The sequence below is a fragment of the Ambystoma mexicanum genome, chromosome 9, assembly GCF_040938575.1.
Source record: "Ambystoma mexicanum isolate Mex_15411 chromosome 9, UKY_AmexF1_1, whole genome shotgun sequence".
Lineage (NCBI taxonomy): Eukaryota > Metazoa > Chordata > Amphibia > Caudata > Ambystomatidae > Ambystoma > Ambystoma mexicanum.
This window is the reverse complement of record NC_090931.1, coordinates 1,020,898,158-1,020,924,013: the sequence shown is the minus strand read 5'-3', so window position 1 is coordinate 1,020,924,013 and position 25,856 is coordinate 1,020,898,158. Positions and strand designations below refer to the sequence as shown.

Here is a 25,856-nt window from a genome sequence, read left to right as displayed (position 1 = left end):
TTGTACATGTTCTCCGATTAAAATATGGATACCTGTACTTTATACGCATGCATGTGCGCATCGATGGAGCTGTACGTAGAAATCCACGACACTTGTACAGTACTTTTCGAAGTAGGTGTTTTGCAATGATATGCGCCTTTTACTTCGAGTGATCAATAGTACATTTGAAGTGCGCAATTTTGATGACGGAGTTAGATGTACGGATGTTTAATCTGATTGGTGGATGGTTGTGTGACTGCTTAGCTGTGGCCAATGAGGGAATGGATTTGTGAGTGATGTGGAAAGGGTAGAAGGACTAGTTAAGAGTTACGTGCTGAACGTACACAACGCTTGTGCGCGGGTAGGGCGTGTCACATACGGGTTTCTACAGCAAATCTAGCATGGAAAGGGAACTGTAGGCATCAGCCAATCAGATGTTCCCATTGCTCTTGTGTCGAAAGACGGTGCGTATACTGAAGATGGCAGAGGTGCAGAGGGTGAAGGTTTTGGTAGTTGGGAGATATTTTTGTGCATGGTTTACAGCACTATGCCGAAAGTAGGAATGTAGCGCACCATTTCGATGTGAGGGGAGCAGAGGTGGTGTGGAGCGCTGAAACAGATTGTAATGTTGCAGCAATTCTACGAGTTTGCACCGAGATGCATGCAATGACCACTCCTCATGTGGTGATTTTGCACTACGGTGCTTGTCATCTGGGCTATGTCAGTGCACGTAATTTGTTGGACGATTTGGAGCAGTATGTGCAAGCAATCATGAACATATTTCCAACTGCGAAATTCCCTAGAGGAAAATGGGACAACAGTTCTGTTTTCTGTCCTGATCAAGGAATTGGGAGGTGTATCATAAATGGCGGCATGCGTGCTTTTATGTTACACGCTGGTATGTTTTTCTGCAGCCACGAGAACATTGTTCCCAGTAATGCGGCTTATTTTGAAGCAGATGGTGTTGCGTTATCTTCTTTGGGAAATGCCATGTTCTTTCGGAGTGTGTGGCTTGCTTTGGAGAAGGTTCTGTAATGGTTGTACGAATATAGTAAGAAGAAAAAATATTAAAAAAATACAAAATAACAGATGTCTGTAAGGCATCTGCTCAAAATTATTTCAAAAACGGCTCTTTTCAGAGCCCACCCTAAAGAGGAAAAAGGGAATAATATTTAAATGTACAGTCCTCACGCTCTCATCCTGTACGTGTCCGTGAACATGACGGTAGTTTGCAGACGGCGCCGATTGTGGGGCGGAGACGCATGCAAATGAGAATGTGCGAAGCTAGGGATTGGTCAGTAAAGTTCAGTGGGTGTGTTTTGTACAGAGACATTTAGTGAGAACGTGTTTCCCCTGACACGAGACCCGACGGCCATGGCTCTGTGTGGCCGAAACAGATTATCTGGATTTTGGGAGACTCATGGATACATTGGTTGAAGGTGCATGCTGAAAGTTGCGGTCTATGTGCATATTCTGGATTTCCTAATGTAGAAGTGCACTGGCATGACGTGCGTGGAATGAGGTGGCTGGACTTGAGACCGCTCTGTGCAAATTTACAGACAGAGCGTCATCAGGACATACTTATTATTCATTGCGGTGGAAACAGTTTAGGCCATGTGTCTGGAATTTCTTTGCAATTTGCAATGAAAGAAGGACTTGCGAAGGTCATGGACATGTTTCCAAATTGCCAAATTGTTTTTTCCTGTATAGCACAAAGACAGATATGGTTGTGTTCATCTGCATTTGGTCCACAAATGGAGAAAGCGAGGCGCAATGTGAATAAGGCTGTTTGTGCCTTTCTGAGAGATGTTGGCATGTCCTCATTCCACAATGAAAACATTTTGTTTCGTAGTTCTTTACTTTTTCGTACAAATGGAGTCCATCTCACATATGCAGGCAATCAGATCATTCTTCGCAAAGTACAAAATGCTTTGCAATTTTTTTTTACATCATAGTTACCTATTTCACAAGGGATACACACCACCACCGAAAGGCTCTTTTCAGAGCCACCACTTATTCCCAGCAAAACGTCCATTTGATTTGTTATGCTTACCCTGTGTGTCCTACGACTGTCCACAGACTTTTAAAAAAAATGCACGGGGGCCTACAAAGGTCACTTGATAGTTCTATTGTTTAACTGAGAAAGGCGGCTCTGAAAAGATCCTTTTTATTAATTTTTGTATTTTTCCACTTTACTACTTTTGACGACACGAGACACTAGGAGAGGAAGGTAAGGAAGGGACACCAACCACTGGGATAAGAAGGGGCAGTTGGAGAAAGATATAGGGTGGCCTTTACTTGGGTATGGAGCAGTTTTTCTGGCGCTCCGTGACCGTAGCCTCAAAAGCACTTCGAAAACTCTCCCCCCTGCAGAGTACTGCGTCACAATACACACACAATATTGTGACCCTCGAAAGGTAAGGGTCAACAGCATTGCAAATGGCTTGTGAGGCAGCTGTAGGGATGCACTCTCCCAAAGGAGTGTGTCTTGTGGTGAGAGGATCAGAAACGGAGGATGCTGTGGAGGAACTCCATCTACTAAGTTCTTCGCATGGCACCACCTTGTGAATGTCCACACTGTGGAACGAAGTTAGGTGGCGCTTCATGGTTGTCGTACCAAAGCTGTACGCACTAGGTCTCTCGCAACTGAGCACCAACTGGCAGCGATTACACTTGACAAAGTTTGCACATGCTTTCGGTACATTCCCTAAAATGGAAAACAAGCGCCACACCCACGACTCTCGCAAGTGTTAGTAGTGCAGATTTCCTCCGCCTCATTCACTTCTTCCTCTTCTTCCTTGATTTCTACATCCTCACCCGTATATCCCTCTGCAGGCCCTTGGGGAGGTGGTGGCGGTGGAGGGTTTGGGGGTGGTGCTGAGGCTAATGCAGCAACAGCAGCCATGGATGCCATAACGATTATTTACCTAATGGTCGCTACAGTAGTAAAGGCAGCACACCTCTAACTGCTATAAGCAGAAGCACAATGAAGATCCACTCGGGGGTGTGCCCATTTATTGGGGTCCAAGGATGCGGCTCATGTCCATATTGCTCGCTGAAAAGCGCTGCAAAAATTGCAAACGACACTCACAGGTGGAGCTATTGTATGGGAAATGTCAAATGGTGATTTTATACTGAAAAATAATTTCACGGGTATGTGCAAGTTATTTTTCAATGTTGCGGAGGCAGATAAAGTGTGCAAATTAGTCCACACGCTCAGTGAGGGTGCGGTCACATGATGACGTCCCGAACACATCCGCGAGGGAAAAGCATGCCTGCACGACAGCAAATGCAGACTAACAAACGTGCGCATGCGCACCAGTGTTCTACGGACAGTGTTCGGGTCCTGCAACTAATTAAAAGTGTGACACAAGTGAGATGGACATTTAGAGACAGGGGGGATGTTCCAAGTACTTATGGGTGTACTGCGCATGTGCGTACCTCATCTGATGATTGCAGGGACAGGTCCAGTGTCCTTAGGACACCTCCATTTTGTTTGACAACAAACATTCCGGCCACCATGCCTGTTCTACGGACGGTTCCATCTTGTTGCGGACGATATGGACAGATATAGTGTCCTTAGGACACTTCCAAAACATCCCGCCCACCTAGTATGTTCTAGGAACATGTTTTATCTCGTTTGTGAGCCGTACGGAGAGCAATAACGTCCCAAGCACGCCCCATTCTTTTCATTTACACAGAACTTGCACAGATGGTGCATTCTAAGATCAGTTCCATCTTGGTTGGCATTGGTACGGGTAGGTGTATTGCCGTTAGAACATCCACATTGAATTGCTTACGGCTAGCTAGAACAGGTGCGCTGTTCACGAACATTTTAAGTCTTTTAAAAAAAAAAAACATTCTCAACCCCTTACTCTACAACAAATATACAAACACTTTCTAAAAAACTACACGCAATTTAATCAACAGAAACACAGGGGGATGCAGACACTTACACGAATATAGGGGAATTAGCGTTCAAGACGGGCTGATTCTGAGGAGATGATTTGTGTGGGGAAGAAGGGATGAATGTTTCATCAAAACTTATTTTCTTGCTCAAGGTTTGGGGATGATTCACTAGGGAATGGAGAAGGGGGGCAGGTACAGGTGGGACAGTTATACCGTATTTTTCCTCTAACAAATTCTTCCAGAAATTCCCTTAAACTATTAAAATGGACATTCAGTGAGTCCATTTTAAGTTCTATTCTTTTTAGCCCGTCTTCCTCTGTGTCGTTTGTTGGCATTTCTTCTTTTTTTTCTGGTCTGCTACAAATAAATATATACATGTTAAATGGCCATAAAACACTGAACATTATTTTGCTTATGCAGAGCACTGCGTACCATTACTGTTGCTATCTTCGGACATTTCCCCATATGGAAAATTCGCCTCCAGCCACTCCAAAGTACTGTCCATTTCTGTATGAAAAGGACAGAAAGAAATTATTTTTTCAGGCCCTTATACCAAAAAAAGTACACACATAAGAAAAATGAAGTTAAGTTACTTTTTTGCTGTAATTTGTCTTTGTTGAAGTGCGTGCTTCTACTGTCGGACCTGGCTGCAGAGTTTCTGTGAGGTACTTACGTTGGAGTCATACTTTCTTTTTTTTTTTAATGGTACAATCCATTTCATTCTACATGGTCATTAAATGCATGGTTTTTGTTTGACGTTTAGGTTTCCCCATTTATTTACTAGTAATTATAATGTCTTTATGTGTCCTTTCTCCAAGTTGCGCATTTTTTGTGTAAAACAATAGTACAATCTCAGATGGTCCCCGACTGTTTCGGTAGTACTGACCTCGTCTGCATCCGTCCGCAGACAGGCGCTCAGTTCGTGCCTTCATAATATCGATCGCGAGGAGCATCTGTATGGTCTACTTTATATGTTTGTAAATTAATCAAATTAAACTACACATCTCCCAAGATCACATGATGATAGTGTATATTCAGCATAAAAACTTTATTAACGCAATGTCATGATTAGGTTCCCCTTCAGAAAATCTGTCAAATTCAGTTACAATACACATTTTGTTAAAGGGACGTTATGGTTAACTTGCCCAACCAAAAACCTGTGCTCTTCACTAAAAAACCTATTCAAACGTGCCATTATGGTTCAAAGTAAAACCGAAAAACTCTTGAAATTCACCAGTTATGGTAGGCTAAGCAACCATAACTGGCCGCACCATTGTGCACTGCTACCACTAACACCCAGGGCATCAAAGATGACATCACAAATGCACTTGCGCTTTCAGATTTACTCTTCGACATTTTAACTTATCTTTGATCTATTTCATGTTCGCACCTTTTTGGGCCGCCACAGACCTCTGAAATGTGGGGCTGGCTAGGGAAATTAGTGCTTGCTCCTGATCATCATTTTAGTACCACATGTGGGAACTCTTTGCTGGTTTTTAGCATAGGCATGCGTTAAATCTTGTAAAATTATATATAATTTTTAACCTTTACTTTTCTGAAGGGAATCTAAAAGTGATTACTTAATATGTGTGTAATGAATTCAAAGAACAATGAGGTTTTGGCTCTTCCATATTAAAGAACATTGGGAAGATAAGAATGACCAAAGAGCTTTATATCTGTCATATATGTCTGTGAGAGTTGTACCACTGAGTTACTAAATGCCTAAAGCACACTGGGGTTGGTACACCTTTTCTTTTAAAAAATATTTTTTTAAAACAAAAGTCACCCACCAATAAAGCTTTTGCAAATATCAAGCATATATACAACGTTTGGCCATCAAAGAACTTAGCTGTCAGGTTAGAATGATTAATTACTCTCAGCGTTGTAGATCAGCCAGACTCAAACAAAATGTGGCTTTATATTTAAAATAAAAATATACTGAAATATAATGCTGCTCCTTTGACAATCTGGCGTAATTCCATGCTTGGTGTTCATTAATAACCAGCCTGACTGCTTTCACTGAATGCTCCGCACGTGCTGTGGTCTGCGTTCCTGCTTGTGTTGCTAAGTGTGAAAGAAAACTCTCAAAGTACCTTCGAAAACAAATGCCAAAATAACCCGTTTCCCATGCAAGTGCACACACGCATCCTTATCTTATTCCATGACCATCAACACTCTGGATTTCGGGCCTCTGAGGAAGTTCCCACTAACAGCACATTGAGGCTATATCAATGGTAAAATGTGCAAGTAAATTACAATACAAATAAACCCCAAAAATAAGCCACACAATGGTAGAAACTGGTTTAGAGACCAACTCAAATAAATATGAAATTCGAAACTTGAATTAAAAGAAAGTGCACACATTACTAGGTTTTAAACCTACACTCATTGCAAGAACACAGATCATTCAGTCGACCACAGTGCACGCTCATATGGCTACATTAAGTTGCTGCATAAGACAGGCTAAATGGGAAACAGATGTGTTCGCACAGTAGGTATTCATCTGATAGCTAAAATACATCTGCAAATTGGTCTTTGTTTTTCTGTCTTGGAATAGAGGGTTGATTGCTATGTAATTTCTTGTGAGGACAACCACCTCATCAGTGTTCGTGGTAGTTAACCCTTTCTTCATTGTTCACAATCTCTTTTTATGGCTGAAAGTCTGCAGTTCTCCTGGGGCAAACGGATATCACCATATCATTCCTGTGCAGCAGCATCACAGGGGTAGATTTGAACCCATCCCCCCCCCACCGTGAGTGGGAAATCGGAATGAACAGAGGCCTGCCCCAAAGCAACACCCTGCATCAGTAAATGGCCTTCTCTTGCTCACAGATCGCCATGAGAAGTAGAAAGAGGGAGCTCAGTTTACTGCAGCTGGTGTCACTGCCAAATAACTGCACCGCTGGCGCTTAAGCCACTTCGTGCCACAAGCATTGGGAGTTGCCACGCCAAACAGAATCCGCTTCCCAACACAATTTTCTATCTGTAGCATTGTGTATGTAGGTGGCGCTAGCACCACTAAAAGTGCCACAACGAAAACATGCTCATTAAAGAAAATACTAACTTAAGTATTCAATTGTAATGGGTGAAGCACACCAGGCTCGCTCTGCTCTGAGCAAGATTATATAACAAAATGGAAGAGAACCTCAGCCTCCCTGCACAGAACATAACCATGGCCGATCCTTGGTTGACGGCTCTGGGGTCAAAGTTCTGATAGGAGCTACCAAACAACCACAGATTGTACCCGGGTGACTCCTAGAGGACACCCAGGCATCTAGCACTGAAGTCCTTGCTATTTGTAGCATAGCAGCCCCATGCTATTATAGTGATATTTAAGTACAGTTTAAAACATGCTGCCTTTTCACTTGCAAACTAATCCTAATGAAATGCATCTACATAGACAACTAAAACTAGAAAAGATTAGTCGAGTGTTCCTTTAAATTGGTGGAAACAAAACATGGCTGACAGTTTGAACTGGATAGAGAAAACAGGAAAGTTTTGGCTCGATTACCAGGTAGGCATGCCTTACGAGTATTCGCTCATATTTGTTTATAGGGTGAATACAAAGCTTAGCTTGTTTGCAAACGGTCAAGTTAAATGAGAAACTAGCACTACAATAAAATACTCCACAGCTGTTATAAGTTATAGCAATTCTTCGTAAACACATTTTCTTTTGTAGTTTTAAAATGTGAAACTAAAAACACGGTATTAAGCATCACGAACGTTCCTGCAGAAGTGTCATGAAACAAAAATGGGCCTCTCTTGAACCTGCAAAGCGCACGTATCTCATCTTGAAATAATTGCTTCACAATAGTTAAAACGTATATTCAGAGATAACGTATCGTGCCACCCAACTCACACCCGGAAGAAAGAATCCTGGAAAAAGAGGCGTTCCATTCTCACACCAAGAATTTACTCACCTTAATCAAAGGGTGTGTGCACATCCGGACAAACCGTTTACACAGTCCACATTCTTTTCCCTAATGCTATTCCTTCAGATTCCAAAACAAACGTGGATTTTACAATTCACAATACATGAGAAATAGAATTCTTTCTTCCAGGTTTTGTCAATTCAGTAAAACCTATTTACTTTTAATCTGAAAAGTACACGCCCTTACAGCAGTGTGACAACCTCCAGATAACTAATGTAGCAGGTTAAGTTTAAAGGAGAAGTATAACATAATTATTGAATATAAGGAAACTTCTAGACCAAGTTAGGAGAGTACAGTGTCCTATCAAACACCGAGTCAATTTACTTAGATTTGGTATAAAAAAAATATATACATCACACACACCTTACTGGCCACTACAACTCAGACGCTTTTTATGATATATAACAGAGTGCTTCACACACCATATTACAAAAAACAGGAGCGGACCAGGGGGAGGTCCACGATTTGTTGGTTGTGTCTGGTGGACGTGGGCTCTTTGTCGCACATGTTTGGGTGCATGTTCAAGCACATTCTGGGCAGGGATCTGGCCGTACATGCTTTGCATACATGGTATTGACATACCCTTCTCTCCAGTAGCTGTGCTTCTTGGGAATAGTCACCCTTCATTTAGGGGTAGGTATTCTATAGGGAAAGTAAGGGACCTCAGCAGTGGCAGTCAAGTATTTATGTTGAACTGGAAGGAGTTATCCAAATTGTCGGTAGGCTCTTGGTGGAACAAGGTGGTGTTTTCACACAGGATGGAAATATGTATTCTCAGGAAACAGAGTTGGGGAAGGAGGGTGCCATTAGTGGGCTCTGGAGGAATTTCTCTGCTCTTAAGGGGGGGTGGCTCTTTGCACTGATACCTTAAATTGTGATCCCCCAATAATGTTCTTGTGTAGACGGATTATGCAAGTGGGCCTGCATGTGATATGGGAAATAAGGATACTTCTACCGCCGGCAAGTACGCTCATGATGTATGCTTCACTCTGTGCCATGCCTGTGTGTTTTCTGTGTCCTTTGTTTTATGCCCCTTTTCTGTTTTTCCCTTTGTGTTTGTGTCTCGTGCTTTGTTTACCTTCTCTCTGCTCTCAACTTTTCTTTATAGTACGGATTGGATGGACTGTGGAGTTCATCCTTGGACTACAAGAGGTAGGCTGAGGATGGGTCAAGACCTATTTTTAATTGGGATGTACACACATGTACAGTGAGTTAGGGCGCTCACTGTGGTCTTAACATCTAAATGAATTGGATTTGCCATCCCTTTATCCATTAGAGGCCCCATTTCTTGGCTGGGGCTTGTTTACAGATGGTATGCTATTAGATTGTACACTTGCAGGTCTATTGTTCGGCATGGGCTAGGGGTGGTGGGTTTGGGGCAGGGGTTGTGTTACAAGAGATATGTACTTGTGATGGATTGTGTACTGTTATTTAGGTGGCTTCTGATGTTTGATGTATGGATGACTTGTCAGATGGTTTTGTAATGGACATAATCAATTTAGAGGGTTTTGGGGTGTGTATGTTGAATGGAGTTCCCTCCCAGGCTTATATTCGCCTTTCATTTGTTATATCTTTCTAGATACTAAGATTAGGAAGAGGTCGCCATAAGCAAGTATTTAATGAGGTTATTGTTGTTGTGAACCCGTGTTTTTCATTAAGTCGTTATAAAACCCCTTATGACTTTAAAAAGGTATTGTACTACTTCCAAAATAACTAAGATCATTTAACAAAATAACAAAAAATCAAAGTCTGATTAATTTTCAGGTCCAGCCGCCAATAGAGTTACATTTAAATATAACAGGGCATTTCGAACTTACAGAATGCCGTGGGTGTGCCAAAATCAATGCGCTTGTCAACCGTTAATTTCCCCAACAAAATATTATAGTAGGAAAGGTGCCAAATATTCAATTCTCACTTTCATAATCTTAAAGAGGTGGCCTCTGTGTTGGTACGTGGAGAGAGGTGTGGCTTGATTCACGGTGCTGCTCACGCCTAGAGGTCCTTTCCTCTAACATTGCTCCCTTCGTCGTGTTGCCGTCTGTTGCTCTCTGCTGGGTCACTGCTACGCGGGTCCCTCGATTCCCTTCCCGGAGATAGGAGTCAGCCTTGAGGGGAACAGTGAAAGGCGAGCGACTGATAACTGGATCTGAGCCTTGTACCCCCAGAGCATGGGTAAAGGCTGAAAGGGTAAGGCTAAGGCCAACATAACCGACATAATAGGACGCTCTTGGGCTCTATCATTACTTTCTTTTCCCTTTTTGCTCTTGCACCTCTGCTCCTGGTGTGACAGGAGCTGTGGGCGCTTAGAGCACAGAGTTCCCGGTGGTGCTGCTGGTAGAGAGGCGGGGGCGCCGGTGACTGCTGTGGCTGGACGCTTGCCCTGGGGGCAAGGTGGAGTGATCCTCTACGCTGCTGCATACTGCTGTGTGCACGCGCAGACTGTGAGGGGTGCCATTGTGCTGTACTGGGCAGCGGGTGGAGGCCAATACAGTAAAGGAATAGGGGTATCTGGGACACATTGTAGTTGGGCGCATGAACTGGAGCAGCTTGGGTTCTCACTGCTGTGCTGTGTAGCTGGGTACCCCGTTGTTGCTGACAGAAAGCGCTAAGGAGGTTGGACTCAGCACCATATGTGGAGACAGTGGACAACACTGCACTAAAAGGAGACTGTGGGCCTTGGTGCCTTTGATCCTGTCTGGGAGACGCGACCCCCTACACGATTATAGCTGCCATGACAGCACTCAGAAGCGGACGGATAGTGTGATCCATAAAGCAAATAAGTGTGCCTTGATCACCTAACTTTCCTGTTGAGGGAGAGGCATTGACTGAGTCATCTAAATGCCACCAGGGAAAGGGTCTACACATTCTAAGTATAATTTAAGGAAAACAAAGGAGATGACGAAAATCAGTAACTCACTAAATGAGGAGTAGGAGAGGGTGAAACCTAAAACAAAAAAGAAAGTTAAGAACACCATCCCTGCAGATCAAGGTGCGATTACTGGATTTTTTCCTCCAAACCCACTCCCTGAAACTAATTCAACTATTATTGAGGAAATAATAGCCCCGGGACCTTGTGACAACGGCCTACTGAGCTCAACTAATTTCCAAGACATAGATAATAACTCACTGCTGGAATTGTGTGAATATTCAAAGGAGCATACTGGCATAACGACAACCAGCAGCCGTGGAACTCAAGCAGAACGGCAGACAAATACACCCCTTGGGACACCCAGACCAGTTGGGGCCACAGGCAGATTATCAGCCTCACCAAACTTAGCACTGACTTCAATGGAGGATGCCCCAGACATTGAAACAGAAAGCTATCCCTACCCAGGGGCAACAGAGACTGCTGTTGCATCCTTGCAATTCGCTCTTAAGATCTTACTACAAATGTCTGGGCGGATATTGGCTAACACTAATGCTCTGGCTGTGGATAACAAACTGAGGGAGAAAGGCTGTGAAGAAGTAGAATGCAATCTCTCTGAAGCTATACATATTGTGCAAGAGATTGAAGAACAACAAGACTCGGAGATAGACCCAGATCAGGAACAGAGTGCTGAGCCATTCTTCTCACGCAAGCAGCGCAGAATGGCGAGAAGGGCAGAAATGAGTAAAAGACCAAGCTCTATGGCCTTTCCTCTGACTGAGTCGGGGCTCCCAGGGCCACGCACTAAGAAAGCTAAGAAAAGAGCAGCTAGAGCTCAGAGAAAGAAGGCAACTGTTGATGGCTGCTTGACTAGCTGGCCATTACCTGACAAGCGAAAGCAGATGGTCTAGAAGAGGAGGTTGAAATGTTGGAGGTAGACATTGTGGGGGATGACGTCATGATAACAGCAAGCATGGACAAGTCCTCAAGCCCACTATCAGATCAGAAAGAACTTGCGATCATACCCTCTCCGACGGTAGGAGCTACAGGGGCGGCTTCAGGAAACGGAATCTGCCCGATTAAGAATCTCTATCAAAGTGGGGAACACAAGTGGCTATCCTGCTCAGAATTCCTAACAAGACTGAATTCAGTTCCACAACTCCAGGTTCTTAAATCCGATGACTTCCAATTTGTGGAACCTCTGAAAGGACCAAACCCTAAAGTTTCAGCGTTACACTGTACATTTCTGTCTACAGCGAAATTGATAAGAAATTATAAAGATGAACTAAAAGCAGTGGACGTTGAGATTGATGCCGACCTGAATGAAGTGGACCCCAGTTGCCCGGGGCAAGAGCTGGATAGTCCCTCTAAGAAGGAAATGAATGTCCAAGTCTACCAAAGGAAAGAAGGTGAAAGTATCAGATGTTCAACAGGTCCTAAAATGGCTGGTGGATTCACTACCAGAGATATTATCAAAACAATGAGACTGTACCATTTTCACATGGAACTGTCGTGGCTTCACACATCTGCTATCATCAGAGGGTTCAACTAAAATGTTTGATAAGCATAGTTGTATTTGCCTACAAGAGACATGGACTATGGCCCCTTTGATACTGGATGGATATGTAATTTACCATTCTGAGGCCATGAAAGGGGGGAAAAAAGGCAGACCCCATGGAGGTCTTATCACGGGGGTGGCTAACACTTTAGGCTTGAGGCGAATTAGTTCCAAATTAGATAACGATCACTGTAGAAGTCGCATATGGCAGTAATGGAATCAATGAAAGATTCCTACTTGCGAGTCTGTATAATCCCCCTGGGGCAGTGTTAAGAGAGCAATTGCAAGACACTCTTCATGATTTATTAGCGACCTGGCTGATAAAGTTTGAAAATACTGGGGTAATAGTAGTTAGTGACTTTAGTTGCCATATATTGGGGAGGGGTGGGAAAACTCAGAACCCCAAGTTAAAAGAGAAGTGTTCCATGCAACACACAAAGAAGGACCTAGAGGGGCTGGGATGGGAACATCCGTTTGAGTCCTGGGATTTAGAAATGTTAAATGGCCGAACTGCCAGCGATCATCCAGGTAATTTACACATGGTCGAATGGAATCTCTCGCAGAACCTTAAATTATATTTTTGTGTGCCCTAAAATGCAGATACAAGTTGAATTATATGTTAGTCATACCCAATGAGGGACGTGATCATGCTGCCTTAGTATGTGAGCTTAACATTTTCAGAGGGGATGTTGTTGAGGTGTATGTGTAACGTGAATGTTAAAGTGGGTACAAGGATTAGCTGGTCAGATAAAAATGTAACACGTGCTATGGAAGCACTTGCAATTGATAGATCCCATAATCTCCCCAATTTTAATGAGATGACAATCAATGCAATAGAAGACTAGGTTTCTACTTTTGCTGGTAAACATGCAGCTGCCGCCATGGGAATTATGATTAGAACTGAGGGCAAAAAATACACCTATGACAAGGCGATTAGAGATGCCAAGAGGAAACTCAGAGTGGAGCTTTGGTGTGCCAAAAAAACGACTGCCCCTTGGGAGACGTACTATGCAAACGTGTGAAGTATTAGGAACAGATACAGAGCAGTCATCAAAGCCAAAAGAGGGGCCGAGAAAAATGCATCTTGACCAGGATAAGTACAGACGATTTGTGAAGTAAAGGCCCGTAGTATCTGGACGCTGCTGGGTGAGGCACGTGGTGCGGTAAAGGGTCCTTTAGTAAACCCTATTGGGGCGGATGAATGGATACAATTTCTGGAAATTCAGAACGCCCAGTTGGATATGAAGGATCCAGTGCTATTGAGTAGTGCCCCTTTGATTCCACCCATAGAGGTATCCTACAAAGTTATTCCGGAGCAAGATTAAGGAGTTCAAATCTTCGCGAGCACCAGGACCTAATGGTTTGGCCAATATTGTCATCAAATGCCAACCCGAGTTCTGGGCTAGCTTATTGGTTATCTTGTTCAAGAAAATTCTAAGCACAGGCAAAATACCCCGAACCTGGCAAACGGCGGTGCTAATCCCCGTTTTTAAAAAGGGAAATCAATTAGATACCAGCAACTATAGGTTGTTATCAATGTTGGATACTACGGGGAAGTTATTTGCCTCATTCATACTAAAAGAGTTACAGTGATGGGTGGAGCGTTCAGGCACTCTATGTAAATTCCAAAGTGGGTTCAGACATGGATATTCCACCACCCATAACATCATGGTAATGGACTTATTACACACTAGAGCGAGGAAAGGGGGCAGCCCCCCTTATATGCCTTATACGTATACTTCAATACTGCGTTTGACTCAATACCTAGAAGTCGTTTGTGGCAGAAACTAAAAACCCTGGGTTGCCCGGAAGGAGCGTTATACTATCTTAGATTACTACATATGGAAACCTCAGTAAAACTGAAACTGGACCAGGAAGGTCGCACAACAGGAAAGGTTCTCCAAAATAGGGAGGTTAAGCAATGGTGTGTCACAGCGCCATTAATTGACATACCAGCAGTAATAACCACAGTGGAAAACTGTTCCCCCTAAAAATCGGTGAGGCCTTATGTCCGGTTTTAGCTTGTGTGGATGACCTGGTAATTGTCGACTTACTACTATTGGAATTCAACGTTCTGCTACAGCCCTTTGGGTTTATGTGGAAAAAAATGGTCCAAGAGTTAACCTGGAAAAGATGAAGGTTGTGAGGTATACCAGTAAGAAAACAGCATGTGTGCTGCTCATGGTAGGCAAAGTGATAATTTTATATGCCCCTCAATATCGGTACCTGGGAATCGATTTCAAACTCATTGGTGATTACGCTGTATGTAAAACAAACTCGTGCAATTGACTGCTATGTATCGAAGCTTCACCATTAAGCAGGGAGGCTTTACATTATGGGGTACACGCCAATTATACATGCAAGTTCTCTCCCCGATGATAACACATGGGCTAGAAGCATTGTTAGATCTTGACATAGTATCATCAGCCTACCCTCTTGTATACCAATGGCACTTATAAGGCAACAGCTAGGGCGGATTTTCTTAAAAGCTGTAGCCTCGAAGAAGCGGGCTGCGTTCTATCTGAAAATGACTAGTGACGTAAAAACTTAACAGCAGTCCATCAGGAAATGTAAAAAATAAAAACGACCTGTACAGCTAATGGGCAGATGGTTAAACTCTTGGCCGAAATCAGATGGCACTCTAGAGGAGGAGGGAGCTACTCGTATGAGGTACAGAGGGCTCTGGGAAAACGCATTGATTTATGGGATTGGCTGGAGAATTCCGACCATCTCAACGGGTTAAAAAGCTATCAGTTTGTGCACGAGAGACTGTTTACTTTCAAGAAGCCCCAGAGTTACCTGAAATGATGTCCATCTACTAGGCTAAGACGCTTCATTTTGCTATTTAGATTGGAGCAGCTCCCAACAATGATGGTCACAGGGAGAAAAGATAAGATCGCTGTGGAATTGAGATCATGCCGACTGTGTAAAGAGCGAGAACTGTTTGAGACAGCCAAACATTTACTTCGGAATGCCGTGCAATGGCTAGTACAATCAAACATTTCCTGGGCATTTATGTGCATAATTATGACTACATCAGGGAGAGATCATTCTGGCACCATTGTACCAACTCCAACTGTATGCGGCTGCTGACTGCTCTATACAATATCTGGTTGAAAATTGACGTTACCTTGTGAATAACAATATAAGCAATTGGCAAAGGAAATAAACTACTGTAATTTAGTCGAAAGCAATGTATTCTATGCTCCTGTTAGCGAAGTCCATTATATAATCCAAAAGCTTCTGTGAAGAATTCTCTCCTCTTTAGGGATCAAGATCTCTCTATATGCCATAACGATGATATGTAGACATTAGTGATGTATGTGTTTAACTAATATTTTATAGCCTCTGTTAAGATTTAAGGGAGACTATTGTCTCATATTGGTTTTATATTGTATGTTATGATTATATATATTATTTTTATGTTTTCTAAAGTTTTTGTAAAGTTTATCATGTAAACTAAATCACAATAAATATTATTTAGCAAATTAAATCACATGGACAGAATCAGCCTTGGGGATGTCTCCGATTATCTTTGGTTATGGGGTTGCCCCATGGTTGACATTGGTAAGGTGCTAGGTCTCCAGTTCATCAGATTCTCCCCAACCTCATAGGATCAGGCCAAGTGCCCTCTGCTATAGTCCCTTTCTGGCTCAGCTAGGAAATCCTTTTCCTCACAGTCCTCCTTCTCGTCTGCAAATATTGGCATAATGTACATCATACCCTGCATGCCAGAGCCTTTCGTCCACCCAGGAGGTGTGGCAGTTTATAGCAGCTGAGAATAATAATGCTGGACCCAAAGCAAGGCTCTGGAGAAAATGGGTATCTGCTCTTTAGTGCAAGAGAAACTACTACCCCATACCACCAGACAGGCTTACTATTATACAGCAAAGTTTTAGTGGTGCTATCCATGTATCAATGCATTTTACCCGTTTGTGCAACACGAAGATGCTATAAATATCTTCCCTACATAGTTTTATCACCAATTGTTTACCCTTGCAATATACAGTGTCTTTCATACTCCCGTACAAACACATTAATATTGCCCTCACTCTCTTGGTTCACATTTATGCAAATTGATTCCACTGGAGAGACAACATACAAGTCTTAAAAACAGTATAGTCAAACAATATGGAACTTGAACGAACATGGTCAAAATGGAGGAAATCTGAATGCTCCAGTGTGAGATTGAATCAAGGTCGATTATCCTCTAATTTCGACATGCCGAATTCATGTTATAACTATCTTGATCCCCTTTTCCATTATGATGTATATATTCATCCACTTGTTGGGCAAATAGTTTAAAAATGGGGTTTTCCCTTTTCTCCTTTTCCTCCTTATTTTATCCTTCATTATCAGTTGCAAATTGGATGAATATTCATATTTATTTTACTTTTGTCATTTTTAAGAAATAGGTAATTTATTGTTTTGTTCAAAATTGATCATTGAAAGTTAGTTATTGAAAAGTTGTTTATTCAACTATAACAATACAAAAATAGTCAATATACAGATCTTAATATCAACAATAAAGTAGTTGTGTAGGTACTCTGCATCCTATTCTTCTATTCAATTAAAACCTACCTACAACCAAACAATGGGTGTGCAGCCATTGTGGCCCCATAGAACCTACGATCATACTCGCAATTGTGATGAGGATTGGCAAGCCAGGGGACAGATGAGGTTGTACAGATATACATCTAGACAGCCCATTCGGTGGAAAGGGCTAAGAATTTCAAAAAGTAATGTCGTCTATGGGCAGTTATCTAAGGAAGGATTTGTAAGTGCTATGCAGACTGACTGGCTAGCCCATGCAATACGTTTGGGCCATGGACTTTGGTTGGAACGCAGTGGGGAGTGGAGTTCAGCCTAGGTAAAAGTGGTTGCATGAAGGTGGTGGGCAATGAAAGGGTGGGGGGCAATAAAGGGAGTGGATTGTTAAAGACGTTAGTCTGTAAGGCACCAAGTCCAGGTTAGCAGTTTCATGTGAGCATATACACTTCCCATTAAAGCAACCTGTTCCACACTATTCATAGGTACAGTTCCTATTGTCGTCCTGTCTCTTAAATCTCAACATCTCAGCCAATAGCAGACCTGAAAGGAGTGGTCGGTGGTGAGAAGCACTCCTATAGGATAATTACAAGTGCCAGGGCTCTAGCAGTGGACTAATGAATTCCAGCAGAATCCATGAACGAGAATCTGTGCCCATTAGAGCTCTGAAAAGCACTTTAATTATTGCTGAAACAAAGTTATGATGCAATGTTAGAACCCTAGTAGCTACGCGTTTGACAAATCTCGTCACTCATTGATAAAAACCTTACAGTTGGTATCACCTTCTTTGCAAATCAGTTTGCATAAAATGACACCGAGCAAGTGAAACATTGTGTAAAAAGATTCTTTGTAAATAAAAATGGTAGTGCTTGACTGAGGGCTTAATATTTTGATGCTATTAGAAGTAAAGCAGGCAATATGCCTTGCATGTTGCAGCACTTATGGAAATCCATATTTAAATGAACATGCTAGTATGTAATGATGCATACCTTTAGTGTGTGCTTCATAATGGATAGTTGTATCAGCCAAGGGAATCGCACTTCGCATGTTGTAGATAAGTTCCCTCACTTGGGGGTGGAGTGGTGGAGCCTAGCCTCCCCTCCTCACCTCACCTCACTCATCCAGTCCAGCTAAAGAGGCAGGTCCTGTGCAAGACTGAAACGAGGTTTTCTGCTGATGGAGGCCTGACCCTGCTGAGAAGAGTGTCGAGAGTCTGTTGAGAACCAACCCCCCCCCCATCCACAGGTTCTTAATCTGCAGAACACCCCCGACTTCGGGTAATACACCAAATCTTGAGGCACTGCCTAATTCTTTACTGTTACCTTATCAAATCTATTTTTACACCATACTCATAAAATGCCCATTTCCCTGCTACAGCCCATCACAATGGACCAATCACTTCAATGCTACATACACAATCCCCTTGACATTTCAGTTCTATGAACAGGCCACTGTTCTGATCTTAATATAAAATATTCCTTTCTATTTCACTGAAATACACCATTACATCTCAATTCTGGCACTCAGTAAACCATGCTGTTCCAGTACCAAGACCTAAAAACAATCGCAGTTCAGCCAGGACCTGATCTGCAGATTGTACCCCGCCTCCCAACACACCATTGCAGGTCTGGGACACTCACCCAGTTCTTCCAACCCACAAATAGACTTAGCAACACTTTCTCATTCTAGCACATAATACTCCAAAGCTTTTTCCAGGCATCACAATTGTGAAGTGAAGCTAGAAGATTATTTTGGTGCTGCAACAAGAATGTATCTTGAGCAAGCACTATTTTTTTATTTACATAGAAATAGTTCCAGATTCCATATCGATAGATTTAAACAATGAAACAAGATTAACATTACACAACGTTATTTCAGAAGAAGGTAAACGAGATGGCCTTTTACAGTTAATTTGTGCGATATCAGCATCGATTGCTGGCATTTGATAGATATGCATGCCCATGTAGTATTTACAACCGCTCTGGTGTGAACAACTGTTGCTTGACTTGAGACATTTTTATTTAAACAGATTTTGGCTGATCAGCCTTTACAGCACATATATACATTTGTGGATGGTGTAAGGATGTCGAAGAAGGAAGCTGACACAAGGGTGGCATAGTTTTGGCTGTAAACCTTTATTTCTTGTGTATAAAAGGTCTTCACTATCCCCATCTTCTAAGAGGGGATTCCCTGCAGTGTCTGTCAGAATGTCTATCAAATAAATAGCCGTCCTGTCTCTATCCCTCACACTACGACTAAAAGAAACTAACAAAAAAGTTCCTTTTTCAGGAGAATGGCTCCCTTCTCCTGCTTCTTGGATAGTGCACAAAGAAGGTTCTCTTACGATGGCAATGGCAGAGGGAATGACTTCCTCCGTCTTACAGGTTTTACCTAGTCTTTACGCAATCTTCCCTCCAGGAGAATGGCTCCCTTCTCCTGGTATTACTTGGTATAGTTCCTCACGAGGTCAGGGGGAATGGCTCCCTTCACCTAGTGTCCTTGTCACAACTTAGTTCGGTACCAGGAGAGTGACTCCCTTCTCCTGGTATTACTGGGCACAGTTCTTTCGCATTGTTCGGGTAACGGACCCTTCTCTGGTGGCCAGTGGTTCCCTAGTTACCACTGCGCCAAGGAACATTTCCTCTGATGCTTACGCTCTCTTAATTGGTGTTCTCGTGTACCTCCCCTTACCTCTTCCAGGGCTTCCGTAGGTTAGCAGAACTTCATGGGACAAAGGCACCAGCTACATTTGCTTCTCTCCTCTGAACTTCTGGCTTTGTGGCATCTTCCTGGCTTTGGGATTCAGTCCGCCTCCCCTAAGCGCACAGAACTTCTTCAGCATCATCTTGATTCTCTTCACGTCTCCTTAGTTTCTGGTCCTCCATGGAAATTGCCGCGCAGGAGAATTCAGATGCCAGCTGCTTTCCCCACCAGGACTCAATACTGCACTGCCTGCCACTACTGTGCTTCTTACGGCTGTGTTCGGCTCTGTGGCCGGGCTTGACACATCCAATAGTCCTTTGTTCCCTTTTATACATTGGAGACAGTTCCTCCCATGCGGGGTTCATAAGTCCTTCTTTGTTACGGACTTATTCCTCATGGGGCCACCTCATTCTAGTGTTCTCCGGGTCAATTAACTTTGTCTCCTGTGCTCTTCCTCGTCAAACTACTTTTGGCTTTGGATCCTATGTTACAACAATACATAGGTTGTCTTTCTATGTAGTGGCTCTGGACATTAGGGAATGCTGGGGAGTCCCAAAATTCAATGGACGGTAAAACAGGGGGTCGGACTTATCCCCAGAGTGGAAGTCTATTGGGCAGCAGCCATTTCCCTAGCATCATGAAAAACAGCTCCCTCATGGGGAGAACTGACAACACCTTGTGAATCTTCACAATAGAAGAGATTAAAATCATTGACCAGAAAACTGGAGAATATGGGTTGGTAGGATTGGATGAGGAGAAAATGTGTGAATAAATAAGAAAAAGGCAAGGATAACAATGCAAGTTACCAATCAAATAATGGGGTTGTGCGACATTGAAAGGGGACAAAGAGAATCAGTATATGATTGAGCTGATTTAGGTACAACCTTCTGTTCTCAAGAATATGGTCTCATGGGACTGGAAAGTCATTTTTAGACTACAATTATAGGTGGGAAACTTACTTTAACCATTTACAGCACCATCCCTGCTAGGGAGATTGCATGTTTGCAGGTGGCAGACTCCGCAATCTGCGACTTTAATTAGTCCCATTCATCAATAGGGGTTCTGTACAAACCTACAACATGAGGTCAGATGGTCCTGGGCACACTTTACTCCGTATGCACAGGAACATTAATGCAATAAATCCAAGGGTTACTTTTTGATGGCTGAAGTTCCTTTTGCCAATAATCAAGCAGGCAGTTGGGAGATAACATCATGTGAGTTTTCCAACCCAATATCCCCGACTTGCAGGAGAATTCCCCTGGTTTTCTTCCACACATTCTCTCCATTTCCAAATGTTTTTTGTGACTATCAAGTAAAGCTTCCTTGTGGGTCTGTAACCAATGCTCACAAAATCATCTGCATGCCTAAGAGCTGGCCCAAACCAGTCCTGTTGTAGAAGTTAGTGTAGTTAAGCTTTCGTTTTTACTGTACCACGTCTTGTCACAAAATGATCCTTCCATTGTATTCTCGTGAGGAGATGTTTGTAAAGTCATACCTCTCAAGATTTGCTATTTGATCACAAGCCAGTAATATGAGGGGAGAGATCAGAAGTGAGTGAGAAAGGAGAAGAGATGGGCAAACAAGCGAGAGAAGTAGCTAGAGAGTGGGAGGGAAGGAAGAGAAGAAGGGAGGAAAGAACAGAATGCAGGGGGTGGGAGGACCTAGCACCAGAGAGGGGGAGAATAATTACCAGTCTCTTATTTCTGGAAATGGTATCATCAAAGACAGAGGGGGATAAGAACTGAAGTAGGTTCAGCATGACATTCTGCCTTCAGGGCATTGGAGTACCAGAGCTGAAGACATAAATAAGTACTGTAAACTGATTAAACGCTGTTTATTGGGAAAAGGTGAAGCATTTCGAAGAGCATATTGAAGTAAACAGTTAAGAAACCTAGAACACAGACCAGGGGGCAGTCTTACGTGTACTCTAAAGAAAGGAGAACTGTTGAATGAGTTCTAGACATAGTAAAATGAGGACATTGTGTGTGGGGGTAGGGGAGAATATCAGACAAGAAGACTGAAGGGAGTGGAGATATACAAAAAGGAAAAGTTGACTCAAACATAGTGGCTAATAACAAGGAATGCTGTGTTCAAAAATACTAAAAGAGCAATATAAGTGAACCACTTGGAGTTTAAGTAATTTAATCAGGCAAGACGTTTGCCAAAAGAAGTGCATTCTAAGTTGGCCAACGCTACGCGACCCTCCAACCTCCATTTTATCCTGGTAAAAAACAGTTTCTAGCTATTACTGTTGTAAAAGACACTCCACCACCACACAGGTATGTCTTTAAGTTCTTCATTAAAGTTAGAGCTATCTCAGCAAATCCGTAAAATATTACATTGAGGCCCACGGGTGCTCACCACCCAGGTCACATCTCTCCAACTGACTGGTTATGGAACACTGAATAGGGCATTATGTCATTCACAGTAATATACATTCTACAAGTGACATCACACACACCAACATCAGACCCTTCTACACTCACCTATACAGAAAGACAGATACAACACGCCTCTCTTCTTTCCCAAGCAACCTTACACAGTCACCCAACGAACACTTACTCAATTAGGCGCTCACCCAACCATACCCATTTACCCTGCAAATGGATGCAAGTCAAAACTCACAATTTCCACATTAAACATCCATCGCAATCTCTTAATCTTAAAAAAAACATCTCCCAATCACCAACAGCATACACCGAGACACTGCACTTACCATCACCATATTTCCAATAGTGTGCACTCTAGCACCACATTTACCATTACCAAATCCCCAACAGCGTGATCATTGCACAGCATTTACCAGCACCAAAACCCCTAGAGCATGCACCCTAGCATCGCACCCATTTCATTATATCAACAACGGCGTTAACACTGGCATTGCACTTCTTAGCACTGAATCAATGTTAAACCAAATACCTCCCTTCTCACTCCTCATCACCACGAAAATACAACATACTCTGTGGTTCTTCCATAGTAGCATCACCTCATCCGGACTGCTGTCTAGGTCTCACTATAGAACATACAGCATGCATCATCCACACTCACACGTTGAATTGCACGAGTCTCCTTGTGTCACAACCATTAACATGTTAACATGAGCCCTTGCCACTCTTCTGCAGCCCAAGCGTAACCTATAACAACTCAGTCACTCATGTTGAGTATATACCAAAAATAACAAAACACGCCACATTGACATCAACCTTCCCATCCTCAAATCACAGAATGTTTCCCCTTTCCCAGCATAGTACAAACATTTGAGTGTAGGGTAGTTTCAAAGAATAAACTATGCTTCGAAGAACACTACATCTCCCTTGCGTCACACACATTACCCCAAAATTAACATCTAGTCACCGCCTCTTCCATTGTCCATGACTCTGCACTTCCCAAGTGTAAATCCCCCTGCACATAAGTGCTCTCCACCTCCATGCCAGTCTTTTGCAGCATGATTCCCATGGTTCCCTCACAATGAAGATTCCATTGTTTACTAACCATGAAGTCTGATGACACGTGAAGAAGCTTATAGGCTTATATGTCCTCTTTTTTTCTGGTCCCACTCACTGCCGATGACATCACTTGCATTCCAACTCACACAGAGGACGGAGGAGCAGAGCTACGGGTACTTAACAGCTTACGGAGTGTATCACAGATATGTTGTAGGCATGTTCACTTGATAACGTTCCAGAAACATAAATAAAGGACATCACATTGCAGACCATCGTTCAGCGTCTGCATACATGACTCTCTGCTCTCCAACAAATGGCATTACCATCCTTGGGTATCAGAATTGACAGCAGCAAGTTTCATATGTTCCCAGCTGCTTGCCTAGCCACAGAAGTTTTGCTCATCCACCAATTGTTCTCCAACTGTGGCAGTGCCCCCCTTTCCTCACTGACCACTAAATATTAGTGGTTGCTTGCCTACCTCCCTTTAACTGCCCTGCACATGGCCTCACACTGGCTCAGCTCAGCCTTCAGCACTGGTCATAGATTATCTTTAGATCAGCTTATCTAGCTCCACTCCAATTTTCCATTGTCAGCACTTCCCCACAATATCTCTCAAAGCCAACCTGATTCTATGTGGTGCTCCTGGGCGTATCCAGTGTTTCACCCATCTTCCTTCATCTCGACTTCCCCAATCTCAGTTAAGCTTTATTTCGCTGTGCACCATAAAATCAAACATACAGCAGCATAATAAAATCACATTTCATAGACATTTTGATAAAAACAATTATTTTTTTATTTGTTTATTTGTATTGCGCTGAACAGCCCACAGACATCGGGGTGAACAATAAAACAGTTGAGGGGAGTGTCAATTACTCAGAATACCATTAACATTTTCACTCACAGTTTATAATTTCGGTATAATCACAGAAAAACATTGCTGTAAATTACATCAAGCTATTCTCTAGCAGTTTTTTAGAAAGCTTTCCCTTTTTTTTTTAAGGGCAACAAATAAGAATATCAATACTACATTAAAATTATTATAAGAACATAATTTCATGACAATAAGAGCCTCTCTCCTGGTATTGATCGCCTGCTTCAGCTTTTTGGATCTCAGGTTTTTGTACAGGGGACAGAACAACATGAAGTGCAAATCGTCTTCAACTGAAGTGGGACATACTGAACAGTATGGAGACAATGCCTTTCCCCAGTGTCTCGTAAATTTCGCAAGCGAAAGGATACCCAAGCAAAACTTTTTAAGCAAACATTTCTTCTTGCTTCCTGCTGGGTAATCAAGGTAAAGCTCCATAGCCATATCGGATTTAACCACCATATAGTAGCTGCCCAATCTTATCCCTAGGATCCAATCATTGAATTTCATCTTCATCACTTTTTTCGATTGGCGATTTATACTCACACTATCATGCCACAAGGCGCCAAGGTCTAGCATCACAGAGAACAGCTTAACATGCTTCAACCACGGTATAGGGTTTACACTTTCCATTGCTTGGACCTCTACAAGGGACTCTCTATTTGACTCAAGTTCCGCCATACTCCAGGTCAATCCAGTACAACAGGGGTTTCAGCATCACCTCATTTATTTTCCATATGCCTAGCTCTAGGGCCAGTAGCGCACTGGCCGGGAGGCCTAGGAGATGTTTCAGAAATGTATTTTCCATTCTCTGTAGAGAAGCAGTTGGCATGTGGCCCCATAGTTCTGCACCATAGACTATGGCTGGGACTGGCTGGGTCCTATATACCACCATTGCTAGGGGGGCACTGACCTCCCTTCAAAACGCACTGAAAAGCTGGCCACCATGCCAGTTTGACTGCCTGCTGTAAAGTTACCTTTTTCCAACCGTTTATATTGTTTAAACATTTTCGCCAATGTTATCCCCAAATACTCAAAGCTCTCTATAGAAACTAATGGACAGTTCAAGTGGAATTTTTGTTTAGTCCGAAACAGACCAGTTGGGGGACAACAAACCATGGTCTTCGTTTTAGATTAATTCATGGTCAAACCTTAGGCTGAGCACAGCAGCCAAAATGTCGTCCATTGTTTTTGTAGGCCTTTGGGGGATTTGGAGAAAAGTATGGCATAATCTGCAAATAGCAGAAGGCTCCATTTGATGGAAATCAGTTTTGGGGCATCCAATGATGACGCCAACAAATCAGCAGCCAAACTATTAATGAATAGGGGAAATAAGAGGGGGGCCAGGACGGAGCGCTGTCTTACCCCTATGTTGAATGCAAGTGGGTTTGTTAGTTCACCCCCTTCTTCCCATCTTACACATGCACGATTGCTGGAATACAGAGCCATAATAGGCTTAATAAGTGACACAGGGACCTGGAGGTCGCTCAAAGCCTTCATTAGTGTGTTTCTAGGTACAGAGTCGAATGCTGTCTGGAGGTCGATGAACACCTGGAAGATGGGCTTGGATTGCAGTGACACAAATCATTGCAGGATAAGGTCCAGACTAAAGGCCTGGCCGACAGTCGATACTCCTTTTCTAATGCCTGCCTGTACATTGGACTAGATGTTATGTTCCTCCACCCAGCTGTCAAGATAATTAAGTAGTGCTTTTGCATAGATTTTAGCAACTGAGTCAATTAGGGATATGCATCTGTAATTTGACAGAAGTCTGCTTTTTTGTGAATTGGGATCTATATCGCTTCCTTCCAACTGTAAGGGAGGACAAACAAGCTATTTTGGCTTCATTGAAACATTTGGTTTAAAAAGGGACACCTATAGCTAAATTTCTCTTGAAGGCCGGAATGAAGTCGGGTCCAAGGGCCTTGCCAAATCTCTGAAAGAATGGCTGTTTCAACTTCGGTAGTAGCCTGGGCAGCAGAGCCAGGGACTTCATGTGTCTCAATCTCAATGCTGCTCATAACCTCTTCTTCCAGCTTGTTTATGC

The 25,856-nt window shown here is 42.8% G+C and overlaps 1 protein-coding gene across 9 annotated transcripts in view; it reads right to left on the bottom strand.

The window, feature by feature from the left end:
- The window catches only part of GALNT3 (polypeptide N-acetylgalactosaminyltransferase 3), a 684,564-nt gene that overhangs the window by 587,487 nt on the left and 71,221 nt on the right, over positions 1-25,856 (bottom strand). For 5 of the 9 annotated variants that reach the window (XM_069616285.1, XM_069616286.1, XM_069616289.1 and 2 more), the window contains exon 2: positions 4,321-4,395. The exons of the other annotated variants lie outside the window; for them this stretch is intronic. The gene's annotated coding sequence lies outside the window, so the exon portion shown is untranslated. The remainder of the gene's footprint in view (positions 1-4,320; positions 4,396-25,856) is intronic. 9 annotated transcript variants of the gene reach the window in all.